General features: G+C 39.9%; 1 long non-coding RNA gene across 1 annotated transcript in view; it reads left to right on the top strand.

Annotated features, from left to right (window-relative positions):
* Positions 1–974: 974 nt before the first annotated feature.
* LOC139692934 (uncharacterized) overlaps positions 975–16,385 on the top strand; it is a 296,031-nt gene continuing 280,620 nt past the window's right edge. The window contains exon 1 of the long non-coding RNA XR_011701811.1: positions 975–1,298. This is a non-coding gene — a long non-coding RNA (uncharacterized lncRNA). The remainder of the gene's footprint in view (positions 1,299–16,385) is intronic.

The following is a 16,385-nucleotide window of genomic DNA, read 5'->3' as shown; positions in this document are numbered from 1 at the left end:
CCATTATTAATGTTATTATTTTCTATCAATAGTAAGGGTGGCGGTAGACCAGGGGAAGAGCGTTGGACTACTGACGAGAGGGCCCGGGTTCGATCCCCGGACAAACCTCTCTGGGCACATGTAGCTCCACCCTGGCTATGTGATTTTGCGAGTACCAGATCTTCCTGGGCAACCGTAACCGGCACAGGAAAAGGAACTGGCCCACCTACCTTGATGTGTGAATTTCACACGCCCTCGAGCTTAGTACTGGGTGAACTCTACCATTACCTAACAAACCGACCTTCGGGTTGATTACTGTGTTTGAAGTTTTATTTTTATTTTCGATCAAATTTTCTGGGAATCATCGAGGACTTTGAGCAACCTAATGGAATCGCTTACCTTGAAATTCAAAGGTGGGGGAGAAATAACTATACATACATACAGGTATATATATGTATGTAAATGGTACATAGAGATGGTGGATAGAACAGGAATGGGAAGAGACAGCGAACCAGCGATGGGGGGATGAAACGTTCTGGAGGGGAATAATGTCGAGGCATTTGGCGAGGAGAGAACGAGCGATCGCCAGAGTGATTTTGTACGTCCGAATCGCTGAACGGGCAGAGAAGACACGAAGGGATGAAGGGAGGTGAAGGGTATTTCTCGAGAAGTGAGGACGGATCGAACGGGTTGGGCCCAAGAGACAGAGGGTGGAAAGAGGAGAAGAGAAGGGGAAAAGGAGGAAGACGACGAAGAGGAGGAAAAGTACGTGGGGGAGAGAGAAAGAGAGAGAGAAGAGGAGGGAAGAGTGGCTGTCGGTCCCCCGCTCCCTCGTCGGGAGGGATTGTGGAGAGGGCGCCGGAGGGCTCCTCTCTCTCAGGGGGCGCGCAGGCGGCGCGAGTGGGTGTCAGATAGGGGGAGGAAGCGGAATGGAGGGGGACGGGGCGGCGGTGGGAGCAAGGGAGGTCGTTTCAGTCGTGGTCTGCTCGCCGTGGAGTTCAGACCATTCCCCGCACGCTTCACGTGGTGTACAGGAGGGCAGGCGCGCTCGCCGTCACTCGCTCGAGCCGCGTAGGAGACGACCAAGTCCGGTGCCGCCGCTATTTGGCTTCCGGCCTCTTCCCCGCGAGCTGCGTGAAAAAGAGAAGTGGGAGGAAGAAGACAAGGAGGAGAGAAAACGAGGGAATCTCTTTCGTGTTTTTTTTCCACGTGAGGGAGTGTGGGTCGACGCCGCAAATGTTGCGATTTATTTCGACTCCGAGAGACAGCTAGGATAGGAGGCAGCGGAAAAAAAAGAAAGCGGTCCTCCCTTAATCAAGGTAGGCGAGTGAGAAAATTCAATTGTATTTGTGTGTGGTTGTGTGTGCCTATGTGATAAAACCGACGCGGAAGATTTATCAGCCGGAGTCAGCAACGAGTCGTATTTTTCTTTCTGTTTTTTGAGGAAATATTATTGTCTGCACATATTTTTTGTCTCCAAGATTTTTTTCACGTTTTACCGAATTATTAATTCACTCGTGTGAAAAAAATTGCGTTATGTCTCCCATTTTTGTTAGGTGTTACTTATCTTCGACTTAGTCTTCTTACGCCTGTATGAATAGTAATTGCTCTTTTGTATTAGTAAATGTTTATTAGTGTGAAAATGGCAATTTATTAGCGAATGATAGAAACTGTATCAGCATGTAAAACTTGTTTCAGAACATCATTAAGCTACCTTTTTCTATTTCTCTATTCAAAGAGCTGACATTAAACCCATCTTCATGGTTATGAAATGTTTGTGGAGGTTGAGTTGAATTGAAAGATAATTGGAAGCGTCTTTCCGAAACAGCTCGGAAAAAGTTGCATTAACCGAATTTTTTATTATGAAAAACTTGTGAAACTACCCAAGGCGAAGAGCATATTTTGAAATAATCAGGTACACGATTGAAAGGTAATTGCATTTTGGAAATAAGATACCATTTATCGTATTCTAATTGACCGATAATTTATGTAAGAGAGAACGGAGAAATATATTCACATTCATAAATTCAATCTTCCATCCAATAAGTGCCTCGAAGAGACATACAATGGCGAATGATTAGGCGATTAATCTCAATGTGAACGATAAGATTCCATTCCGCTAATAAGGCGCCTCACATCCATGGTTCATTATCCACGAATCAATCTCAGAGAGAACAAAAATTACACTGATACGTATTCGTAAATTCTTACATCAAAATAGGGTCGCAAGAGTAGAGAGAAAGGACTCGCCATAAGGGAACCTAACTTAGAGAAACTAACTGGAAGAAAACTCAGTACGCCAACTCCATTAAATCACTTCTACTTTTCAACTTTTGGCATATAGCTAGAATTTCTCATTCTAGAAGTGACGCTTCATAGAAAAAGCAAATTTTAGATTGCGATTTTGATTTGACGCGCCACAACCTACTGTACGCAAAAACAATGTCATTAGAAACCTACATTGGCAATGGAAAGATATGAATCCATTCCTAAAAGATTATATATAACTCGTTTTTATAAACCATCAATATCAAATTGAGCATGGGGTCGAAGCGTTTTTCGCGCATTTTTCCCGAGATAATAAGAAATAGCTTCTGACAATCCTGAATAACGAAGGGAAAAGATATCGGTGTGAAAACAAGTGTTTTGTTCTATTCATATACTCATTTCTCGAATTCAAAAATGTCCCCATTTTAATGTGATGTATCTACTGACTTTTGACTTTATAAGTGTGACTTTTTTATGATTCATATTCCTAAATATTTCTATTTTCACTTTAAATTATCGGAAAAGAATAATAAAGGTACTCATGTCAAAAATATTTTTTAAAATTTACCGTCGGTTTAATCGGGCGTTAATAACTTGTAAAGCACAACAGGACCCAACATAACTGTTAATGTGAAGCATTTATTAATGTGAAATACTCAAAGTTAGTAAAGACACCGTAAACATTTGCTGAATGAATCAACCTTTAGCATCACGCTGCGGAAGAGGATATATAAGTAGCAGGTATCAGTCCGGTTCTCTTACCGTGTTTCTCGGTGACGCCGGCACAATGCTAGGTGGCTGTGGTATTGACGGAATGACATGAGTTAGAACCGCACGACTGACACTAATGCAGGTTCGTCATTCCGAATGACAAGGCAGGATAAGAGCAGCTGAGTGAGCGAGTTTGCACTGTGACCCAAACTTCATCTATTTTGTGGCTTTTAAAGACTTCTTTTCAAAATTCAATCCGATTTACCAACCGACGATTTAATACCTACTCGTACGACGAGTAGGTATTACGAATGGAATAAAGACGTTAAAAATTAATTTCACGCCATCCTAAAGAACAAAAGGAAAGATGATTTGTCGAAATGAAAATCAAATTCATATTGTGGAGAGAGTTAAAGGGTTTGGGTCTTGTTCTCTGCCTTAGGCTCTGCATTTGCCCACACAAGAGTTTCGTAGCTTTAAAAATGGCTTGCAGAAATTTTAAATGTCCATTAGGGATGTGCTCTCTCTTCGAACCTCAGGGTTTACTCCAAACTTATTATCTTTGCATGCGAACATCTTATTTACTTTAATAGGCAAGGAGGCATACCATATGTTAACTTCAGAGCGTAATTGTTTGGTCAATTCAGAATTTTCTTCGGCAGAGAAGGTAATAATTCCATGCAAACTTAATGATTGAAAGGGAGCCGAAATGTAACGAGCTACACTAAGTTAAAAAATATAAAGCTGTTTCTTCTTCTTGCAATTACATGCCCACTGTTTCAAGACCCAAGAAAGAGATTTTTATTTGGAAGAGGTTACTAGTTGATCAAATAATTGGGGCAAATATTAATACGAGTTTTAGAATATAATTTTATATTCTCTTTGACTAGGTGGCGAATTTTTGTTTCATAATGAATGATTTTATTTATTCTCCCAAGCTATTTTGCTCTTGGAAAAATGGATCATACCAATTAAAACAATGATTCACGGTGCAACAGATGCGGTGAGATACTTACTTTAGGAATCATAGGGATCGAGGGCGATTCGCATGGCACTGGCTGCATGAAAATTGTATGCTACAGATTCGAAGGCAATTTTCCTCTGGTCGAATTGATGAAAGCGACCGTTTATCCATATAATAGAGCTGGGGTACAATCATTTATGGTCATATACTGGGTGAATGGTCAATCGTCAAATATCATAGCGATTGAATGAGTTTGCTCCTGGAGATGATTGCCGCGACGACGCAAGAAACGTTTGAGTCATGCAATACTCTACACGCATCCACACCAGAAAGACAAAGATTCAGTCATTCCGGTCCACCGAAAGGAAGATAGGAGATGGTGAATACGATACTGCAAATTTAAATTGAATTTTATAGTTGCCAACAAATTAAAGTCCGATTTAGATATTTCATTCGCACTATAAGATTCGTGGGGAGTTCCACACCTTTTCGTCTAAAGGATTTCGCAATGTTGAAATGTTGACTTCATGAATCGCGTAATTATAAAAATTTTCACTCGTTGTTCTAGAAAACCAGTCTTCCTGATTTAATAACCAAGCCTCTTGAGCGAGTGAAAATATTCTATTATTTGCTACGCATTTCAAAGAATTCCTTCAATTGATGCCTATTACGCTGTCGAATCTTACACAAGAGTTAGAAACAAACTTCTGGGAAAAATGAAAGCGGTTCGATTTATCCAGATGCAACAGGGATGTTCCGAAATTGATTTTACTGGAAGGATTTTATTTAAAAAATAGCCTTATTTATATCAATAAAACATCTTTTTGCATGCATAGTGAATACCTTTGAGCAAAATAAAAGGAGTTCAAAAACACTATCACAATACTCAATATAACGGTTAGAGCAGTGTTTCTACTAAAATATAAAGAATACCTATTTATAATATAATTTTGGTACGTTTGAATCAATATATAAGACAGATTTCATTAATTATTAAAACATGGCAACAGCTACAAATAATCGCTGCTTATTCGAGCACAAAGGTCGTGTTGCCCCTGGGGGCCTCCAGCGCTCGCGGCCAACTCAAATAATTTTGAGATATTTGCAGTAATTCAGGGGTTTCTATCGTAGAAAAAGGCACATTGACTCTATTATAACTAATTATACAATTTACGCTATTGAAACTTAATCGAGAGCCTGTTATTCAAATTATTTGACTTTTTTAAGTATTCCAATGCATACAGAACGTTTAAAATATTTTATGAAGTCTCCTTCACACAGGGTATGAGGGTAGCTTCATACCGTATATATCTTTCAGTAACATGTATTACATATGCTAATGGTTCTTCATCAGTTTTAAAGTTGAAGTGTATGCCCAAGATGAAAATTATGCAGCTTCTGATTGGAACATTTGTAATAACATTCGGAAAAGACCTATTTATCCAAACTAACGAGGAGCATTTTCACTGGTATTAGGCTCTCAGCAATTTTGTGAAATTATATCTTGAGGAATAGGATAACTTTTTAGGTTTCGCCCAACCTTTTTGCGATACGACCGGTTTTATTACATATGTGACGTATTCAGAATATGTGATAAAAGTGGTCGTATCGTAAAGGCTTGATGAAATCTAAAAAGCTGATCTTTTTTTCTGCTTATTTTATTTATATCTCATGTTAATGCTTTACATCTCATTTAATTTATTTCTCATCTCTTATGTTTTCCAGATATTTCTGATGAACATGACGTGATTTTCCAAGCGAGTGCTTCGAATCTGATTTGTTACTTGAGGTGCTGTATTACGTGGGTCATCCCACATCACTAAGCGAGCCACTGATATAACGGAAACAGATTGTCATTCCTTAATGTGCAATGACCTAAAAACGCAATGACTTCACAGCTAAAGGGAGTGTCATTCTCAATGGGCATTTCCGATTCCTACATCATACGCCCTAATCGTATAAAGAATTCCCGATCTAAAAATCAATTCTCTCCTTATCCCATAGTTTATAAGAATGCTTGAGGAAATTAAGCAACTACAGACTTTTCCCCGAATTTACCGACTGAATGGCCATCATGTTAATATGAAACTTAGAAAATAATAACTACTAAGTACCCAAATACACGCGAATAAAGGCAAAATTTCATATCTGAAGATGCTTAGTCGAATGTCGGCGAAACTGCCATCCAGCTAAACAAATTCGCCTGGAGTTGTCCGAAAATCCTGGAGTGTTCCGTAAAACAAGGCTTCATGAACTGAAACGACAATTCCTTCATGGCTAGCTAGGGTCATATCTGACTAAGGAGCTTTTTTACCACAGGTGCAGGGCAAGAAAAAATTCACATGATAGTTGATTAGCTGACTAGCGGGAGTTTATCAATAATGAATTTGTTCGAAAACGCTACGTTGAGACATCGTTTTGCCATACATACTGATTGTAAAAATCCTTAATACTTTGAAATTAAAGTTTCAAATGTTATCCATTGTATGCGTACGAGTTTTTTTAATACTCATTGAAACATTACAACGACGAAACGACGTTTTGTTATGACACTTCAATATTTTCTGTAGTTTAATACACACCTGCCAAAATTCCCGTTCTATCTTATCGAACAAGTGTGTTTCCGGAAGAATACAATTGTGAATCTAGGCATATAAGATGGCTACAACAATTGCTGAGCGTGGATAATGGGAGGAGAGTGAAGTTTGGGATTATTAAATTAACGCATAATGAATTAGAACAATATTGTATTGTTAAGGGGAATGAAAGTGCAGATCTGCTTTGGAATACAATTTGGGAACTTGCGTAAAGCACTCACACACCATATCTCATAAATACATGAAAGGTATATCAAATATCACCATTGAGAACCATGTTACCTGTTCGTTAAAGGTTTCAGAAATTAAATGTGAAAAATTAGAGCACTTTTTTGCCACACAGTAAATTAAGCCTTAATGATATTAACACCTCTCTTTGTCGATGACCCGTAACCATGGTTTCAAAAGATACGGTTTCCTTTTCCTCCTTGTCAGTGAACAGGTTTCATCCGCTGCCCCCTCTAGCTATTAGCATCGTTAAAACTTTTCATCTTGCAAGTTTTCTTGTTAACTCTTCCTTAACGGTTGAAAGTAGATTATCTTTCATTTTAAAGGAGGTTTTAAGGAATTTTCACGGAAACGTATTCCTGATAAAAGAAAAGAGTTGGGAGAGAGGTATTGAAAGAGGAACGGAGGACACAATGATGAACAAGACAACAAGGACAAGATGACGAAAACTATTCGGTGTAAAAATAGCACTTGCTCCTAGTAGGACTCAATTTTCCGTTTCGCTGAAATTCTGTGCCCACTCTCAAACATCCATAGGCGTTCGACGGCTCAGAATTGAGCACCAAAGCCTCTCTACTAGACCCTCGGGAGAGAAAACACGAGCTCCGCACTACGGGCGGGGAACGGCGCGGAGTCGCGAAAGGTCCGGAGCGCAACCAAAAGGGACCCGTTTTCAAACCGCTCCCGGACACCTGCTAATCCACTTTCAATTATTAAATTCCACCGCGGGAGACTGTAGAACCCGCAGATGGCTTCACGCCAAACGGAATGCCGACGGGCCGCCTCCGCCGACATACTCGAATCGGTCCCGGAACACTTCGTATTCCGGATCGGCGAGGACCGACCACACTCTCCGGCGACATGGAAGGAATAAAAACAAGTCGAAGAGGAGAAACGAAAATGCCCTTTGCTCTCGTCGTGAGAGAAGTGCAGGTGAGCACAGGTGAGAAGGCACATTTGTGCCCCTAAACGCAGCCCCCGTAAAACCGGTGGACGGACGCTATCTCGGTGTTTTCAATTTTTAACGACGGAGAATGCGAGATTGGGAACGTATTTCAATATGCCGTCCACAGCCCTCGCTCTCCTCCGAACCCATTTCTCCCATCATCCAACCAGCCGTCCCTCTCACACGGCACAGAATGGAAAATCCGTTATGCCACCCTTGTGGACGCATGTATATTTGCGTGCAAGGCTCTATGCTCTCTCGGGAGGAGATTTTTTTCCTCGGGTAACAACGGATGAATGCCGAACGGTGAGTGAAGAACAAGTTTGTGGGGGACAATGGAAAGGGAGCATTCATTTCGCCAGCATCTAGTTTTCTTTCATCTAATCATTTAGTCAACACTTATTTATGAGCTCATAACAAATACATCAGTCTTCAAAATGTACTGTGAGCTCCTCTATCGAGGCACCTGCCTTCCTTCATCTCTGTCTTCCCATCATTCATTTCTTATTCTAATCAAAGTATCTACCCCGCTCATTCTATCAAAATTGAAGTTCATCTGCGGCCCATATAATATTGGTTTGGAGGCATTCTACGGAAGTCCTCTGCCACTTCCGTCGTCATTCAGTAATTACCTGAAATCCTCGCAAACTTCAACATTGACGGTAGATTTTCCTCTTTCACAGATTCTCGCAAATTCTCTCCAGGAGAGGTCACATTCATCGCGTTTCAGCGCAGGAGGCCTCAACTTTTCATTAATTCCTCTCGGAATTCCGTTTGTTCTACGAGTGAATGTTTTTTAACACGGCCTCGTTTGCATTGATTCATGTCGTAGTTCATGGTCATTGAGTTCTCGCTTTTAGATTTACACAGCGAAGGTGAAAATGTCCAGGATACAATTTTGACGATGGGAAACGCTTGAACGTGGACAAACATTTCGGTTACAATATGTTGGTATCTGGCGTCGCCTTGCAGAAGGGAAAATTTTCAAATTATCCAATAAAACAAACTTGGCAAATTTTCCCTGGGCAATTGTTTAATTCTGCAACTTGATTCGCCCGTTAAGGCTTCAGAGTTATAGCAAACGGTCATTAACGCGCCTGATGATGAGTCAACAGATGATATGCCAATGTAACTTGAAATATGGATTACACTCTTTACCATAAATAATCATTCATGTATTTTCATGAGTACTGGAAACTAGAATGGGTAATGGAAACTCTATATAAACATACCTTAAGATTTTATTCTCTTGCCAATTCGCCTCTAGCATCTCTTCCCCGTTGAAGGCACGTATCCGAAAGAGTCTGTACTCATCTAGCAGCTGAAAAAATACAAGAAAAATACTTAAGCTCCTCTGCTCTTGGTCGAGTCTCCGAGGTACTGCTACTCGTGAGAAAACTCTGTTTTCCCACTGTTAATTGGAACGGACACTGTTAACCTTGGAAAAATAAGACGTCTTCCCTATACCAAGCAGCTGCGAGTCCTCCAGGTAATTGGATCCCGGGTTCGAGTACTTCCTACCCCGCGGACTTGGTGTTGCGATACACCGATCGTTCAAATTAAGGGAAGGACAGTGCGAAATAATTGCACTCACTCACCAGTCGATGGGCAAGTGACAACTTTATTTCGTCCTGATTCCACCGCGACTACTTCGATTAAGACCCGCATCATGTTTTGAAGCCACCTCGAAGGTAATTTGGCAACCGCGGATTTCATTTGTGTGTTTTTTGAAATTTTACAACATTCTCGTTCGCCGCGGCACGAACGGGACATTTCCCGCTGTGAGTTAACAAGGCGAGTTTTAAATAGATTTCCTCCACCTTAAAACATTTTGTGGCTCTTGAATTTTGCGAATATGAAAATATGATTGTGAACAGTTGCACGTGATGGTTAGGTGGTAGATGTAAGCGGGCGAGAAATGACAGTTTTCGCAATTCCGGGTGGCTATCAACGACATAAGGAATTGGAGAGGCAAGGAAGATTCTGTGGGGAGGAGCAGAAGGGTCGTTAACGATGGCGCCATGTAGATTAAAGGAATTGAACGAGAAAGGGAATACCTCCGGTGATTTGGTGGTGTCCTCATTAAACTTCGAAATTTTGTCACCTAAACCCTTCCAATATGACTCCATATGGATAGGAGGATGAAATAACATTATGCATATCACGTGTATGCGAATGATTTTCAAATAAGAGTATTGCTGTCTCGGAATTATACCGTACAAAAGTTCTACGTGTAGTAAAAATGCAAGTATATATTAACACAACTACCTTGAAAATTATGAGAATAAAAACATTTCAATTGTCAATGGTTCCTAACAATAGGGATATAGAAGATTTATTTCGAGGGTTTAAGTAAAAGAAATGTACCTGGAAAAGAAATTAGAGAATCGATAAAAAAACTCTTGGAGTGTGGATAAGGTGCACTTTCTAGCTTGGGATAAACGCATACATTTATTTGGTAATAAACTTTCGGTTTAAAAATCCTGCTAAGAGAAAAAGGTTCATCTCATCACAGCAATAACGAGAGAAAAATCATCATGACTAGTTTTCCTAAGAATAGATTACAGTTGTATCTATACAATGATTTCAATGGTGAATTCTATTTAAAATGTTAAAGAGAATAATGCTTTCAGAAGATTTATCTTCCTTGTTTCAAACATATCACTCCTAGCTTTGTGAAATTAAAATGGAAATATTTTAATGTTTCCATTTTAATTTCACAAATGCATCAATGTGAATGTCTCAATCACGTCAATCATAAAACATAAAGAGCAGAGGCGTGGTATACAAGGTTTGTATAAAAAGTTACGAGAACAATTTTTTCATGACGTGACTGTGCGTCACACCGCACAGGCTCAACGGTCTCTGACCTTCAACTTGCACTAAAAGCCAATTGCTTGCAAGCGATCGTTCAGGCTAGTTTGTGCTTTTAGTGGGCCCCTGTTGAGTTACTCGGTGCAAGCGAAAAATACAGCGTACGATTGAACAGCGGTAGGCCATCAAATTTTGTGTTGGACTGGGGATAACGGGTACGGAGATGTTGGGCATGATTGTTCAAATATTCAAGGATAAAAGCATGTCACAAACTGCTTGCGAAGACCGTCTGCAACGACATCTTGACGATTCCCTAACCTCTTACAATCCTGAATTGGTACCAGCTGAATATTTCCTATTCCCTAAAGCGAAATCCTCCCTTAAAGGACACAACCATGATACCCTAAGTACCGTCAAAGAAGCTTGCCCGCGGATCCTTATGGACTTTCCGGAATCCGCAAACCAGGGAACCTTCGGATCGCGGAATATCCACTGGCAAAAGTGTGTCGACGCCCATGAATGTACTTTGAAGAATTTTTAGGCAATGCAGCATTATCTGGAATAAATATATTTTTCCGAAACTTTTCTCGATACCTTTTATACAAACCTGATATACTGACTACTCTTTCAAAGAATCTTTGCACAATCTAATGAAGGGTATATCCGTAACCATCACATCCCAAACCAACATACAGATTTTTCACAAACCATTCCGTGATTTAGATTGAAAATTGAGGAAATCCACTTCTAAGGTTGTACCAGAATTCACCGTTGTATTTAAGGGGAACTTTGACGATCTTGTTCATAATTTGAAGCTTGTATAGCTTTATATTAACATTTGTTATTTGCTGTTGTTTTATTCATCTCATTAGTTAATTAAGATTAATTCTAATTTTATTCCCAAAATCAAAACTACTGATGACTACCTCCATGAAAGTGAAGTTAATATAAGTTTCCAATGCTCGGGGGGATAATGATGCCTCAAGAGGATAATGGCACATTTTTATCAACTTTCATTCGAAAAATGTAAATAAATGTTGCTTTATTCCTACCCTTTTTCTTCTTCACTTTCCCTCTCTCCCTCCATTTCTTTCGCCTTCTCTCTCTTCCCTCTCATCCTCTTCTTTCCCTCCTTCCTTCTCACGTATCTCTAACACTCCCTATTTAATCCCTCTTCTTCTTGTTCTCCATCTCTCCCCTCCCACCTCCTCTCGCTATCTCTTCGTACCTTCCCCAACATATTTTCCCTCTCTTTTTCTCACTTACAATATACCCTCCTCTTTTCCTCTTTAACACCTTGTTTCTTTCTCGCACTCTGCCCTCTTTCTCGCTCTCTCTCCGTCTTCCTTTGTTTTATATCTTAATAAAAATCTACAGATGGTGCATTCTAAGTTGAAAGTGAGGACGCACTGTATTTTTGTTGCGCTTTCGTATTCCTTGGATCCATCTCTTTTATTTTCTCTCTCTTTGTCATACCATCAGAATTGGAAACTCTGGAGAAATTAAATTTTCCGTCGAGGTTCCCTTCTAGCCTTCTAATTGGAGGAAAGTCATGTCGTCGTCATTAAAATCCTTGATGTTATTCTCAACACACGGTAGGTGCATGGGTTTTAAGAGAGTTCGATAAGGAAGTTTGGAATCTATACCAATTTAGAGTTTCTTCTCTCGTTGAAACTAAGCCACGATACCATCACCAACCTCTGGGTCATTAAACTTGAGGTTTACTAAGTATAATGTTCGCGCATTGAAAGCGTATTCGTGTATCCTGCCTTGTATAAGTATATCTTCACAGAAAAATCACTTTCCATGAATTAAAGGCAAAACAAAACGAATTAAACGATAAGGAGTTCATCAAGCAGTCGAAAGAGGTATTACTACGAGGGTCATCCGGAAAGTAGTACCCGTTCGTGCCGCATGAAGTGCTGACGATGCGAGTAGCCGCTGGACGAGGTCAGATAGCTTCAGTGGCTTGTATGCCTTCTCTGAGCCAAGTTGCGTGACGCTAGCATTGCCTGTGTTGTTTCTGTGATTGTTTACAATGTTTAAAAAAATTGAGAACGCCGCCAGTTGTGAAGTGAGGGCAGTGATTAAATTCCTCAATGCAAGAAACGTTCGCCCATGTGATATTCATCGCCAATTAAAGGAGGTGTATGGAGACAATGTAATGGACGAGTCGTCTGTTCGGCGGTGGTGTCGCAACTTCAACATGGGGAGGGGGAACACACACGACGATGAGCGTTCGGAGAGACCGTCTGTCATTACAGACCAACTGGTGAGCTCAGTTGACGAATTCGTGAGGAACGATCGGCGCGTCACAATTGATGACATCTGTGAGCATTTTCCCAATGTTTCTCGAACAATTGTTCATGAAATTGTTAAACACCATCTGCATTATGCAAAAATTTGTGCAAGATGGGTCCCTCGCGTATCTCAATGAGCTGGCGGCGAAGGACTATGCAGCAGGAATACAGAAACTTGTCACACGTTATGACAAATGCCTTAATTTGCTTGGAGATTATGTTGAGAAGTAGTTTAAAGTATCCTCTTTCAAATAAAATTTTTTATGTTTGTTAATATTTACTTTTGTGTCTTTATTTCACGAACGGGTACTACTTTCCGGATGACCCTCGTATAACTATCACTTCTTTGAAGCATTACACATTTTGAAATTGGTATTATACCTGATAAGGGTAGGTTTGTCATCTTGACACTACAAACTACTGTTTTCTGAAGTCCTAACTAATATGACACAAAATATTCTTGAATCCCATACTCCATATTACAATACCTCATTCCTTAGTTCTAAATACATTCTTCCTCCCTTACATTCATCCAAAATATTTATTCAAAGTTCTCTCAATATCCGTTTCTCTTCCCATACTATGCCTCGTACTTTATCGCTTGTTTCCTTTGCTCATTTTACTTTTTCATTCTACTCCATACCCAAATATCAATGGGCTCCAATTCACTCTTTTCCTCTTTCCTCAAGGAAAAGGTTTCCGAGCAATAACTTCGTCCCTTATTAAATAATTCACTAGATTCTCTTGACATGAGATATTGCCATTAACTCTTGCCTCTCAGTAAAATCATCATTACCTGACGAAATTCTTCTTTTTTTATGCCCCTACTACTCTGCCCACTATCCTCTAAAACACTTCCTAAAGAGGTGAACCCCATTCTAACACTTGTTTTTTTTGGGTGAAGCTAATAAATGTAGAAGTGTCTATTCAAAACCTACCTTCAAAGGTAGACTACGAAATGTGTACATTTCAATATGATGGAAACAACCTCTTATACCAATAATAGGTCTCCATAACAGGTATTTTGTATGAAGTCACTGCGTGCAAACCTGACAAGGGAACTGTCTCCCTTTTATTTTATTCATAGCTACGCGTATTTCTCTCTTCCAGCCTCAGCTCTCTCTCTATTCAAATTCCCGCTGCTCCTTAAAATGATCCGTGCCATTTCCTGTATCACTTTATGATGCCATCTCCACCTGAGCACTTAAGGGCCCACCCATTTTATCTCCACCGGTACACCTTTCTTCAGCCATGTATTTCCTCATCCGAATCTACTTTATCTTCTTTGTCAAGGAAACTTGATAGGATTTTTTTTTCTCTTCGAGTTCGCGAAGTCTAATTTAGCGAACTCTAAGTCTGACCTTTCATACCCAGAATCCAGACAAACACTTGCAAATTTGTGAAACGCACCGATTTAAGTTGACTTTATCGTTATCATGGAGTTGTATTTTTTCGTTTCTTCCCTCCTAAACTTTATACCACAACCTTCACTCAAAGACGATGACTTTGAATTAAAGGAGCTATATTTATTAATGCAGTTAAGCTTAGTATAATGAATCTAAATTTTTAAAAGTAATTTGTAGTCAAACAGCTAAAATGACTGCGGAAAATTCGATGAGGTAAGAAAAAAAAGAGGTATCTTTGAACTAGCACATGTTGAAACTGAAGAGGTGGAGAATTATTATTCAGCTAGCAATCTTACATGTGTTGATTCAGTTTTCGTGAAGTCAAACACGCGACACAAAAGCCTTACGCGAGGAGGTAGAGGACATGGTTATGCCACATTAATGACCGCCGTGGTCCTCATACGACACGTTGGCCGCCCCCGTTTTAGATTTTGGGTGCTATGAAAGAAAGAATAACTGCACTCAGAGTTTGTCAAAATTAAAATTCCATTATCAAACTGACTTGATTTTAACGAAAGGTATCACATGGAGGGGTGGGCAACTGCTTCTCCTGCAATAGTCACTTTTCGTTTAAGCTTCTTCACAACCAATTTTATTGAAAGTAATTCTTGTAATGTTGCACAATCCATCTGCAGTATGGAAGAACCTATTGTAAATGTAAATTCCACTGATACCCTAACGGAAAGCACTAGACTGGTTATGGTGCTTTTTTGTTTGCATTTTCCGCTCTAATAATCAACTGCCCTGAATTCGAATGTACTCGGGAGTGGAGGGGAGGATTAGCTAAATCCTATCTAGATCTGTTGTTGAACAATTATTAATTTTCGGTGGATTTATGCTTTACAATAGCTCACCGACCCTGGTTAATCATATATACAACACAATAGGCATCGAAACATGGGGAGCGGAGGATGGAATCAAGTCCCGGGGATGAATGCCATATTTTTTTATCCACAGGGTTGAAATTCAATTGAGCTGAGTAAGCTCAGCCGTCTCAGTACTTAAACTAACTTTCTCTACAGCTAAATGCACCTGGTACGAGAGCGATTTGCAGGCCTTCATCTGCACGGTAGTGTAAATGCGTGCCCTAGAATGGAGTAGTAATCGAGTTATTTAACCTGGGAGTAAAAATACTTGGAACAAAGTAGATGGTATCTGTCCTTTGAAACTATAAATACAGAATATTTTGGCCATGAGGTTATCGGAGGACAGCTCAGGGGACAGCATAATCTAGTCATTGTAATGATCACAGTTTTGAGAATCAGGCGAAAAACGGCATTAATTAAAGGACAGACGAGAAGCTGTACGAAACCCAACATCTTGGCATGGCGAATGCTCTTCCGTGAACTGATTTTCTGTTTGAAGTTTCATTTTAACTGCATAATGATGAACGACTTGAGAATACTTTTTCATCCAAATGATTTCAGAAATTACTTTCAATGGCCTTTGATGCCAAAACTGTAACTGGTAGATGACTGTTCCACGGTGAAATGAGTAAAAATTATAATGCATCAACGACCTAATCAAATAAATTCATTAATCAAACTCCGTTCTTTCGTTATCTGATTCATCCGACATGGCTCCACTAATGTCATTTTTCTTCTCTCTCGCGGGGCTTCAACCAGTTCTTGCCGCCTTGGCAGCGTCTTCTGATGCCACAGCCGCCCCATGATTGGGGGGGAGGTGGGCGGGGTTCAGTACAGGGTTCGTTTTCATCGTCAACATTCGGGTTCAGTGTTATTAAAGAAATCCGAACTCTGATTATTTTTTTGAGGAGAAAAATATTTCGGTATAGCTACAAATTTTAAGAATTCCTACCATTGCGACCCTGGAAAAAATTACGGAAAGCTCTGGGGATTTTATATTAAAAATGATTTTAAATATTGGATAAAATGTAATTTATTTCATTAATTTCAATTGTGAACTTAACAGTTGGTGAGAGAGTAGCGTTGACGTGATCCAACGGAATTCATGAATGGTGCGGGAGCCTTCATAATGCTCGGGTGGAACCTTTTCGAGACCAGATGCGCCTGCTATAATTTTATATTCAGTGGTTGTTGGATATTAAATTACTTATTCGCAGTCGATCATGAAACCTACCAAAAAAGGCCGTTTATACTTAATCGTTAATGTCACGGTTTTTGCGTAAGCTACTATGTTGCGGATTCTCTA

This window comes from Hetaerina americana, unplaced genomic scaffold (assembly GCF_022747635.1).
Source record: "Hetaerina americana unplaced genomic scaffold, ioHetAmer1.1.p SCAF_1, whole genome shotgun sequence".
Taxonomy (NCBI): domain Eukaryota; kingdom Metazoa; phylum Arthropoda; class Insecta; order Odonata; family Calopterygidae; genus Hetaerina; species Hetaerina americana.
Note: the sequence above shows the minus strand (reverse complement) of the source record. Positions and strands in the feature narration are given on the sequence as shown.